The sequence below is a fragment of the Caretta caretta genome, chromosome 12 (assembly GCF_965140235.1).
Source record: "Caretta caretta isolate rCarCar2 chromosome 12, rCarCar1.hap1, whole genome shotgun sequence".
Taxonomy (NCBI): domain Eukaryota; kingdom Metazoa; phylum Chordata; order Testudines; family Cheloniidae; genus Caretta; species Caretta caretta.
In genome coordinates, this window is record NC_134217.1 from 2615565 (window position 1) to 2627236 (window position 11672).

An 11672-nucleotide genomic window follows, 5' to 3' on the forward strand; every position below is an offset into this window, starting at 1 on the left:
AGTATGTAGGTGTTGCTTAACTGATTTAGGAGCCTAAATCATAGTGCCTTAATCCCTTTTAAAAGTAAGATGTAGGTTTCTAAATTGATTAGGAGTTGCAGTGCTGAGCACAGCAAAGCCTAAATACCTTTAAAAATCTGGGCCTTAGTTTTAAATACACAACATATTCTGATAAACTTCCCTCTCCCCAATGTATCCAGCAAGGTAGTTTTATTTAATAAAAACATTAAAATGCTGTTTTTTGCATATTTTTAATTGAATTTGTCAACGTACAGCCACCACAATCATTACTGCGGTTTTTCAGGTCCATGCTAGCCCCTTCTGTCAGCGGTACACGTCCTCACCAGGAGCTCTTCCACCGAATGAAGTGGGGCATTATGCGGCACTGACAGCTGGAGCCAAGAGTCTCACAGCCTGAGCTGACAGCCTCATGTGGGGCGCACAGCTGGAGTCCCCTTCTCCCAAGGCTGACAGCCCAGAACACTGCTGTTACCTCCCTGTGAGGGATGGGGGGAGGAGGCAGCTTCCTGGTTAGGGATTGGTTGGGAAAAGGAGAACCTGTGTTTGGCAGCCTCCAGGTGAGGGATTGGAGTGGAGAAGGCGAGCCTGAGCTTGGCAGCCTCCCAGTTAGGGATGGGGGGGGGACGGGAGAGGAGAGACAGAGCTTGGCAGCTGCCAGTGAGGAATTTGGGGGGAGGGGGAGGAAGACTGGAAGGAAGCCTGAGCCCAGCAGCCTTCTGGTGAGGGACTGAGGAGAGGAGAAGAGCCTGAGCCCTGTGATGGCAGATCTGTGGGCTGTCAGCCCTGCATGGCTGAAAACCAACAGGCAATGTTAGTAACACAGACACTGCATTGCCCTAATTACATCAACCTAATAACTCCTCCTCCACAAGAGGCACAGCACTTAGATCAATTTAGCAGGCAATTTACATTGGCAGGAGCACCACTATAGTGTAGGTTTCAGAGTAACAGCCGTGTTAGTCTGTATTCGCAAAAAGAAAAGGAGTACTTGTAGCACCTTAGAGACTAACCAATTTATTTGAGCATGAGCTTTCGTGAGCTACAGCTCACTTCATCAGATGTACTCTGATGAAGTGAGCTGTAGCTCACGAAAGCTCATGCTCAAATAAATTGGTTAGTCTCTAAGGTGCTACAAGTACTCCTTTTCTTTTCACTATAGTGTAGACATTCACAGTTACCTTACATCGACCAAACTCTGTAGTGTAGACCAGGCATAAGTTTAAGCTATAAAAGTGCTTAAATAAATGTGTATAGATACAATGTACCCTCCTGGTAAGCAAAAGGAAGCGCCAAATTTAGTGTAGCACCAAATTTAGTGTAAAGGCTATGTTCAGCTGCAAACAAGATGTTTTATTGGTGATCAACTAATGAAAATCAACCTTTAAGAAAACTGAATACAAATAAAAAAAGAAAATTAAAATCACTGATTTAAATCATGATTTAAATAAGTGGTTTAAATTGCTTTGATTTAAATCAATCCATTCTGCTGGCAGCTCTTCTCATGAGAGTTCTTTCATAAAGACTAATCAGAGTTCATCTCTTACTCCCTAACCTTCTGTAATATGTACGGAATGGGAAAACAGGTGGTACTCCAGGTCATACTTCTGGAATTAAGCATTTTCTGCTGCTTATCCCACTGTACAAGGTACTAAACTGTTCTTTAGAGTCAAGAAAATTTTAAACTGCCCATCGTACATTATCACAATCTGAAATGTATCCTGTTTACTATGTCTTCCACACATTTGGTACGTCTAGAATTGTTTTTCAATAATTCAGTGTCATCTTGCACATATAATGTATTCTCCAAGTACTTAAATACATGGAATGAGATTTCTGAAGTTCTAAGTTTTGGGGTTTTTTGTTTTTTTTTTGGCAATAGTTACATATGTTTTAAAGAATATGTTGAAAAAATCATTACGCTTCATCCTCTGCCCATCCTTACCCTTGGCCTCTCCGGCAGGCTGCCAATCACCCCAATTGTGGCAAACCATGTAGTCATTTTAGAAAGTGGACCAATATTTATAAGGCTCTAGGGCAAAGAAACTTTTAGTTTCATTCATTTACCCAAGTCAGGTCTCTAAGTGAAAAGCTGGTTATAAGCAGAGAGAATTGCTAAGAGCTCTCCATTGATTATGAGTTTTGTGACAGATCATTTTTACAAACAGCAGTTTGGAGGTCCCAGAGCGCAGCCAAGATCTTATTATGGTAGAATCCACGTAATCTTTGACAATTATGTAACATATTGTTTGTGACATGAAGGTAAAACAGGTAGTCCAAAGACTAAGATCAGTCTATGTAGAAAGTAACCATTCTCCCCAACAAATAAACCTATTATTATTAGAACTTTAAAAATCACAATATTGCATCATAAAGAATCTTTATATCTAGTACATATAACTTGTGTTCTCAAGTATAAAAGGGAATCTCCAGACACACCAACACCCACAGAACATTCCCAGTGCAAAGAGCCCAATCCTGTTTCTGGCCAGTTTCAAGGCGAAAGCTCCTATGGTTCTAACCTCAGAGGCCTTGCTTTCACTTAAGATTTTCCTCTATTACACTACTAGCAATGGTAGCAAAGGTAAAAGGAGCAGAAATACAAACAGAGCCCTACCAAATTCATGGCCATGAAAAATGTGTCATGGACTGTGAAATCTAATCTCCTCCTGTGAAATCTGGTCTTTTGTGTGCTTTTATCCTATACTATATAGAATTCATGGGGCAGATCAGCGTTTCTCAAACTCGAGGTCCTGACCCAAAAGGGATTTGCAGGGTGGTTGCAAGGTCATTTTAGGTATTGCCACCCTTACTTCTGCCTTCAGAGCTGGGCAGCCAGAGTGGTGGGCTGCTGACTGAGGGCCCAGCTCTGCCTTCAGAGATGGGATCCCGGCCAGCCGCCGCTCTCCAGCTGCCCAGCTCTGAAGGTAGCACCGTCACCAACAACAGCACAAAAATAAGGGTAGCAGTACTGCAATCCCCCCCCAAACACCTTATTGGGTCAGGACCCTTACAATTACAACACTGTGAAATTTTAGATTTAAATAGCTGAAATCATGAAATTTATTAATTTTAAAATCCCACGACTGTGAAACTGACCAAAATGGACCCTGAATTTGGCAGGGCCCTAAATATAAACAAGCTGCTGATGTTTTAACCCCTGTAATAGACAGACCTGGTTGGGCAAGATTAAACAACACAGCATTTGATAGCCAGGCTATACTTATACTCCTATCATCATTACCACCTGTGGTGCTGTACTGGTGGTAATCTAACTTTGGGAAACTAATCAAAATGTTTGTAATGAGAAAATCCTTTCTACAAGAGATCCTCTGCTAAGGGATTTTTTTTGGGGGGGGAGGGGGGGAATGGGGGGCGGGGAGAAAGAGAGAGAAGGAAGGGAAATAAGAATCATGAATGGCCCAAACTGCCCACAGGTGGATTAAAATCTTTTACTACTCCACCCCATTTAGGGCCAACAAGATTTGTTATATAAGTGGAGCCAGCTCTTGCTATTTCTTCCTCCTCCAGCTTCTGTCTATTTTACTACACTGAGATTTGTCAGAAGCATGTCATGGTTAACAAATGATGATTCAGAAGCCTACAAAGTAAGACCAACTTATAGCAGGCAACAAACAAGGTAGGTTTTGGGTACAAGAACTCCAGATTTGTTTGACCCTATGAACATCCTACAAAAGTGGCTTTGCAACCTCGTATTAGACTGGAACGTAATGTAAAATTGAGTCAAGTTGAAGAAGCTTTAAGTTCCTGGAAACAGAGATACAGATATTGGGTGGAAACATAATATGTAAAACATAGGAAGGACCCAGTTAGGCATAACTCTCAGATTGGCCTTTTCAGGGAACTAACAAGTTTGGAGAGCTTGACAATGAAAAATCACTTGTTTACTCCAAATGAAATGAGATGGCTTCATTTTAAAATGTTAGTATGAGTCAATGACTGCCAAACGCAGAATGACCTATTTAACATTCTCCTCATCTGAGTTAAGACACTGTAGCCCTTATAGAAAAATGCACTGCAATATAGCTTAGTACAGCCACTATTAACTAGTTCCATAACTGCATTAAAATGAATAGCAGTCACAGTATACTGAAAAAATGGGTCATTATGCAGTCCAAACATGAACTGAACCCATGTCTTGTTAAACTAGTACACGGGTCTCCAACACGTGGCCCGCAGAGTTATATGATGCGGCCCACCAAGCTCCCCGCACCCCCGAGTTATTTCCTGTAGCCACCAAGCTCGCCTCACCCACCGCGTCCCTGCTCCTCTGCCAGGTACTTAGCGCTTTCCAGGGTGGGGAGTCATGCGCTCAGGGGAGGAGGTGGAGTTGGAATGGGGGTGGGGAAGGGGTAGGGCCTCATGGAAGGGGTGGAGTGGGGGCAGGCCACGGGCAGTGGGGGGGGAGGGCGGGCGGTAGCAGTGATGTACTAGTCCTCATGTGGCTGTCGTTTTAATTTGAGTTTGAGATCCCTGAACTAGTAGCAGTATGCAGCACAGTGTGATATTGTGAATGTTTGACAGTGACAGCAAAGACTAACTTTCATGGAAATTCAATATTACATAAGAGAAATGCAACCACATTTTTTTACTCTCATATAACATGAACATGTGAACTGACAATACTCCATCTCCCACAAATCTAAAAGAAACTCACAAGATGAGTATACTTATTGTTTGTTGGGCTTCAGAACAGACATTGTACAACTTCTGTATTCTTACCAATCAGCGTCAGGTAACCACATTATAAAGGAATACTCAGACTCACTGGAGTCACATTATTATAGGGTGACGGTATAAGCTTAATTCTACATCTACATGATGTTGTTCCATGTTCACCTACCAGCAGGGTAGAAGTAAACTGATTAAAAAATCCTAAACTGGGATAAAGACCCAGCAGTTGGCTTTTTTGGCCACTCCTTCATAAGAGATATTAAAGTGTCCGTCTAAACTAATTTGAGTCACACAGTGAAGAACAAATGCTCTATTTTTGTCTTAAATATCTGAATTATCTCTCAACCTTTCTGTAGGTTGAGTATGGGTTATGTGAAGAGATGTGGTTTTCTTTTTCTTTTGGGGGGGGGGGGGGGGGGGAGAGGAGAGAATAGAGACAGAAAGAGTGAGTTGCGTGAGGCTGTTTCTCCTGAACATAAAAGCTACACATTGAGTTACAGTAAAAGTTAAGGACGAACATTATTGTTTTTAGGGAACTATTAGAACACAGCTTTATATTTTTCAGTGAATTTACTCCTTGAGCCAAACTGTAGCACCATCTCATACAACTAGAATATTTTTTTCTATAATGCCTATAGAAAAATTGGAATTGTGTGGGTCTCTATGGGCTACAAGCTGAGAAATGAGAGTGAAAAGGAGCAAGCCTTACCGTTAAAAACTTATTCCAACAGTACTGACTGAACTGTTCATATGAAGTGGAGTCAAGTGGATGAACAGAGGTTTAAACAAGTCAGTTCAGTAAGGTAACCACCAAATTAGAACTCAGGAGGAGTTAAAGGACACAAGTGGGAGCCAAAGGTTCTCCATTAACATTATGCATTTCTAAAGTGTGTGTGTAAGAAGGGAGGAGCGATGACCAGTGATTACTGCATTCCTAAAGCACACCTCACCACAAAATCTGGGCACTGTTTATTCTTCAAACACACAGGCAGTCCTACTGGGAGATAGGTTGTAGTGGGGGCAAGAGTTGATATAATCAGGAGTATAGCTGTGCTCTCCTGAGAGCACTAAGCTGACATGGATGGAAAAAACTAATAATGGGAAGTCTTAGAGATTTAAGGAGAAGTCTGGCAGCAGTACATGTAAGGACCAATGAGCTATGAAATTACAGGAGATTCTAGATGCTAAACAGATGTTTAAGAAAGCTTATGCAAAGCATTCTCTGCACTGGAGATTTTTTCCCAGTTCACCATTGTTGCCAACACCAGTGCTTGCTATGTTGGGAGCCCTAGTGAAAGTGCCCATACGCCATCACCACAACTCTTAGCATCATGCTGATTAGACCTATTCATGCTGATTATTTACTCTGGAGTTTACAACACCAGTGGCAGCCAGCAGCTAGCATAGACTTGGGTTCCCAACACACGTGAACTGGTCTTAGCCATAGAATTTTTGGCCTAAGTTATCTTAGTGTGACATGCTTCCAATTCTACTCACAGGATATGCATGGATGAGAAGATATTGCTGAGAAAGGGTTTCAGTTTGAAATACTGGGGAATCTTTTTCAGGAAATGGACCTCTGCAACCAAGAGTGGGAAAATTCACTAAAATTTTAAGTGTAAAGGCAGCCTCAGAACTGCATCATATAAAGACAGAAAGAGCAACACAAAAAGATAACAGAGCAAAAGAGGCAGGCTGAAACAAATGTTCATGCTTTATGCTCACTTGTATAAAGGCAAAAAGTACTAGAATTTGTGAATGGAGAGAAGTACACCTAACCTGTGTGGAGTGAGCGTTAACAGAACAGCAATACTTGCATATAAAACTATAGGTGAAGGACATGAAGTCTTCAGATGGGTGCTCTAAATAAGGGATTTCACAGAAACAATTTCTAGGCAGAGGATTATTATGGAGAATTTTTATGGATTCCAAAAGAGTGGTGGTCTCCAAGGCATGACAGCAATGAGGAACAGTGAGATATCAAATATCAGAGGGGTAGCCGTATTAGTCTGTATCCACAAGAAAGAGGAGTCCAGTGGCAAAAACTTATACCCAAATAAATCTGTTAGTCTTTAAGGTACCACCGGACTCCAGGGAGATATCAGAGAAACTGCAACTAGGGCAGTAATTGGTAACTACACAACCATAAATTAGTTGGGGATCACACCCAGAACATGGCCTGCTGATACCATAAACCAGTGGTTTTCAAACTTTTTTCTGCTGACTCAATTGAAGAAAATTGTTGATGCCTGTGACCCAACGGAACTGGTGATAAGGATTTTGGGGTGTGGAAGGGGCTCAGAGCTGGGGCACAGGGGTGAGGGCTGCAGGGTGGAGCTGGGAATGAGGGGTTCAGGGTGTGGGGGGGGGCGCTGGGCAGGAGGGGGTCAGGGCTCTGGGCTGGGGGTGCAGGCTCTGGGGTGGGGCTGGTGATGACGGGTTTGGAGTACAGGAAGGGGCTCTGGGTTTGCGGGGGGCTCAAGGCTGAGACAGGGTTTGGGGCATGGGCTAACCTTGGGCAGCTCCCAGTCAGCGGTGCAGCGGCATGTTAAGGCAGGCTTCCTGCCTGTCCTGGCACCACAGACTGCACGGCACCCTGGAAGCAGCGAGCAGCAGGTCCGGCTCCTAGGTAGAGGCGCGTAAGCAGCTCCAAGCAGCTCTTGCCCACAGGCACCACCTCGGCCCCTACCTCCCATTGGCTGGAGCCGGTGCTCAGGCAGCGCAGGGAGCCCTATGGCCCCATGCCTAGGAGCTGGACCTGCTGCTGGCCGTTTCTAGGGTGCAGCGCGCTGTCAGAACAGGTAGGGACTAGCCTGCCTTAGCTGGGCAGCACCACCGATGGGACCTCTAACAGCCTGGTCGGCAGTGCTGACCAGAGCTGCCGCGACCCAGTGCCTTACATTCTGTAACCCACTACTAGGTCGTGACCTGAGTTTGAAAAACCACTGCCAAAAACCAGTTACTCCTGAGGGAATTCTGAGCCAAAAAATAAAAACTCTGCACCAAAAAAAATCAAAAGTTTTGCACACTATTTTAAAATTCTACAAATTTTATTTGTCAAATACATGTGGAGGCTCCAACATGGCATTGGGGAGCACAGGCCACTGGCTGCACCGAGGTGGGAGATCACTGTGCCATTCCCCCTGGGACACGGACTCAGCGGTGAGGCTGCACCCAACCCTGACACCACACAAGGATTGGGCCTGCCCCAGAAACACCCCAGGGGCTTGCCCCTCTGTGCCCAGTGCACCAGGTGTGGGCAGGCCGGATTCAAGTGTCGAAGGGCTTAGTGTGGGGGAATCCAGGTGTGGGTTGAGAGGGTTCTGCGTGGGGCAATCTGGGTGCAGGCAGCTCAGTGGGGGATCCATCTGTGGGGGAGGGGGGAGAATCTGGATGCACAGGGGCTTGTTGGGGGCAGTTCTGGGTGCAATGGTAATGGGGACTGTGGGGGGAGGGGTCCAGGTGAAGGTGGTTGAGGCTCAGCAGGGAGGTCTGGGGGATAGAGCTCAGCAGGTGGGTCTGGGAGCACAGTGGGGGGTCCAGATGCTGGGGGAGTGGGACTCAGTGTGATAGGGATCCAGGTGTAGCTGGCTGGGACTCAGTGGGGTGGGGATCTGGGTGTGGGTGGCTTGTTGGGGGAGTGGGGCACATTGGAGGGGGTTCGGAGTGCAGGGAGAGTGGGGCTCAGTGGGAGGGTCTGAGGGGGTATGGATGCACAGGGGTTGGGCAGATGAGGGAGCAGCTCCCTGTACAGGGATCCCTCCCCCTGCAGCTGAGGAGTGATGGGGGGGGAGAGAGTAACAGCAGTTTGCAGAGTTTCCTGCAGCAAGGGAGAAATCTGGGGGTGTGTCTTACACAGCCCTGGATGCTGTGCAGGGGAAGAGGAAGTCCCATCCTCCCCAGCCCAACTGGGATTAGCTGCTAAGTCCAGCACAGGGTAGGAGCCACCAGCCAGGTCTTCCCCAGTCCCGCTTCCTGCCCCACAGTGATTTACCTCTCTGCTGGCTGCCCTGGGGACCCGATACACATGCTGGGGAGCGTTGCATGACTGCTCTTGTGGCTTCCCTGTCAAAGTCACTTTTCTGTGGGGGGACATAAATTCTGCATATGCACAGTACTGCAGAATTCCCCCAGAAGTAACCAGTGGCTCTCAAACTTTACTGCTGGTAACCCCTTTTACATAGCAAGCCTCTGAGTGCAAACTCCCTCCCCCCCCCCACACTTATAAATTAAGAACTGTTTTATATATTTAACACCATTATAAATGCTGGATGCAAAGCATGGTTTGGGGTGCAGGCTGACAGCTCACAACCCCCCCATGTAATAACCTCATGACCCCCAGTTTGAGAACCCTTGCCATAAACAATTTCTTCTTTGAACAGCTCGTTCTGGAGGAGACCCCTCACTTAGTCTTGAGCTACCCTCAAACAAAAGTTGCATGAGAACCTGTAGAACTACTTCAGAAATATTCGTTTGAAGTCTGGTCATATGATTCTGCTGAAAGGTCTCAGCTGAGTTTGGGCCCTTTGATACTTGCCTTTTAAATTAATCTTTGACTTTTCTCAAACATTCATGTTAAATAAGCGTCAACACAAATTCTGAACAATCTGGCTTAAAAGTAATTTTCCTTCACTGTTCAATTTTTATTCTTGGAATATAATTTTGCTAGTTCTCTAGTCACCAAGACTTACAGTTCAATACAAAAAAAATTTGATTTTAAACATCAGAAAGCAGCACAAATGGACGAGGCCTATTATTTTGTATATTTCATCTTTATAGATGCTTTGTTGCTTTCCCATTATTCTCCTCTAACTGCCATCTTTAATTTTCACAACAAGTTTTTCTTAACGTACCCCATACCTTCTTATTTCAGTACTAAGACTAGACCTGGACATGCCTGGGTGAACTCCTGTACTTTCACATTGTGCAACTGATTTCCAAGTGGCTCTGAATATGCCTTTAACTGCAGGATCAGGACCACAGAATTGTCGGAAGGAGTAAGCTGTGTATATATAAGACAACTGGTAAGTACAAGCATCAGGGGGTTTTAAATAGTCTGTAATTAATAGAGCTAGGTAGCCATATGAGAGCTCAAGCCCTGTCATGCATTAAACTAGCTAAAAAACATGAACTCTCACCAGTGAGTTATCAGTTGTGAAAGAGGTCAATAGCAGGATACCCAAGAATCACTATTAGACCTTCAATATGTCAAACTGACAAGGGGGAATGAATAACTATATGGCAAAATTGAAAACTAAAGTGATTAAGCCTAGTCAAAGTAATGACACACTAAACCTGCTCCAGAAGGACACAAGTAAGTAATTAACCACCAACAGATTCAATTTAATGCAGAGAACTGCAAGGAAAAACTTCCCCGACTGGTACACATTACTAAGTTCTAAACTGGCTCTGGATAAACTATTTAGGTTTCATTGTGGACAGCTCACAGAAGCAGGCAAAACACAATATTAAGGGGTATTAAAATTAACAGTAAATTCAATAAATTTACAAAAAATGTGAAACTGTCATGTGGTGTAAGTGTCAGCCTTAGTCTCCTTTGGAAAAGGGCCCACCAGTACTAGGCTGCAAGGGGGAAATTAATGAGAGGCATCTGGTGAAGGGCTTGCAGAAGAGGTCATGCTCAAGAATTGGAGTGAAAAAGAGTAAAGCCCCCAGGTTCGTTAACGGGATAGCTCGTTGCAAGACGGGGTGTTTTGCCATGTCCTAACCCTGTCTTCTCGTGGCGGGGTGAGGGCAATATTGCGCTACAGCCATGGCAGAAAAGGGGGGCAATCATGCTCTTTCTGTGAGCCCCGTAGCCCAGGCTGGTCCTGTCCACGCAGCCCCGACCCGCTAGCGTAGAGCGCACCGCGCTAGGCAGGGGCCAGTGGCCGCCGCGGGAAGGGCGTGCTATAAAGCAGAGGGAGAAAGGGGCGGCCGGCTCCCTGGCCACAGCCCGGCACCAACCTATGGAGGCGAGGCGGCTGCTCCAGGAGGCTGGCGGGCCGCCGCGGCCGGCGGGGGCGCTGGCCAGGCGCGATCGGGCGCCCCCAGCCGGGCCCGCGCCCAGTGCTGCATGGCGCTGCTCAGCCTGCCTTGCAGAGGGAGCTCGAGTCCCGCTCTGCGCCTCGCCGCGCCTCTCACGCCGCAGCGCACACGGCGGCGGCCGGCAGGAGCGGGGCACGCAGCCGCCGCCGCGCCAAGCAGGACTCGGCCGGAGCCGCTTCGCGGGCCCGGACGTGGGGAGCGGCGAGCCCGCAGCAGGCCGAGCCCCAGGACAAGGCGGCGGCGCTAACGCAGGTTCGGCGGGAAGGGCCCCGGGGAGGGGGCGAACCGGCCGCCCTCCGGCAGCGCGGGCCGGGGCAGGGGAGGGCTGAGGGGAGCGGGCCGCGGGCCCGGGGGTGATTAGCGCCAGCGGCTCCGCGGAGGAAACAAAGGAAGGAAAATGGAGTCCGGGCCAGGCGGGGACGGGGCGCTCGACGGGCCGGGCCCGGCCGGCCCAGCGCCGCGCTGTGGGGAATGGCGGCGGTCGCAGGCAGGCGCCGGCCGCGCTGGGGACGATAGAGGGAGACAAAGCCCCCTGCTTCCCCGGCGGCGGCCGCTGCGGGGCCCCAGCCAAACCGGAGCCCCATCGTGACACCTAGAGGCCGGAGAAAGCGACTGCAAACCCCCCGCCACCGCTTACCTGCGCCTGGCCCCGCCAGGCCCGCGCCCGCCGCCGGGCCCCGCCGCCGCCCCGCGCTGCCCCGGCCCCGCGGAGCCGCCGCGCCCCGCACGCCCCGCCGCGGCCGCCGCTCGCGCTCAGCCCCAGCTCGCGGTTTAATCGCTCCACAGTCGCTTCGGACACAAAATGGCGGCGGCCGAACGCGGTGCGCCTGCGCGGGCCCGGCTGCCGCGGCCGCCGGAGCTGAGCGAGAGGAGGGGGAGCGGTGAGTGGGCGCGCGGGGCACCATGGGAGG

The 11672-nt window shown here is 48.0% G+C and overlaps 1 protein-coding gene across 1 annotated transcript in view; it reads right to left on the reverse strand.

The window, feature by feature from the left end:
* Window positions 1-11487, reverse strand: part of CTCF (CCCTC-binding factor) — a 61076-nt gene extending 49589 nt beyond the window's left edge. Inside the window, exon 1 of the mRNA XM_048816427.2 lies at window positions 11399-11487. The gene's annotated coding sequence lies outside the window, so the exon portion shown is untranslated. The remainder of the gene's footprint in view (window positions 1-11398) is intronic.
* Between the last annotated feature and the right edge of the window lie 185 nt (window positions 11488-11672).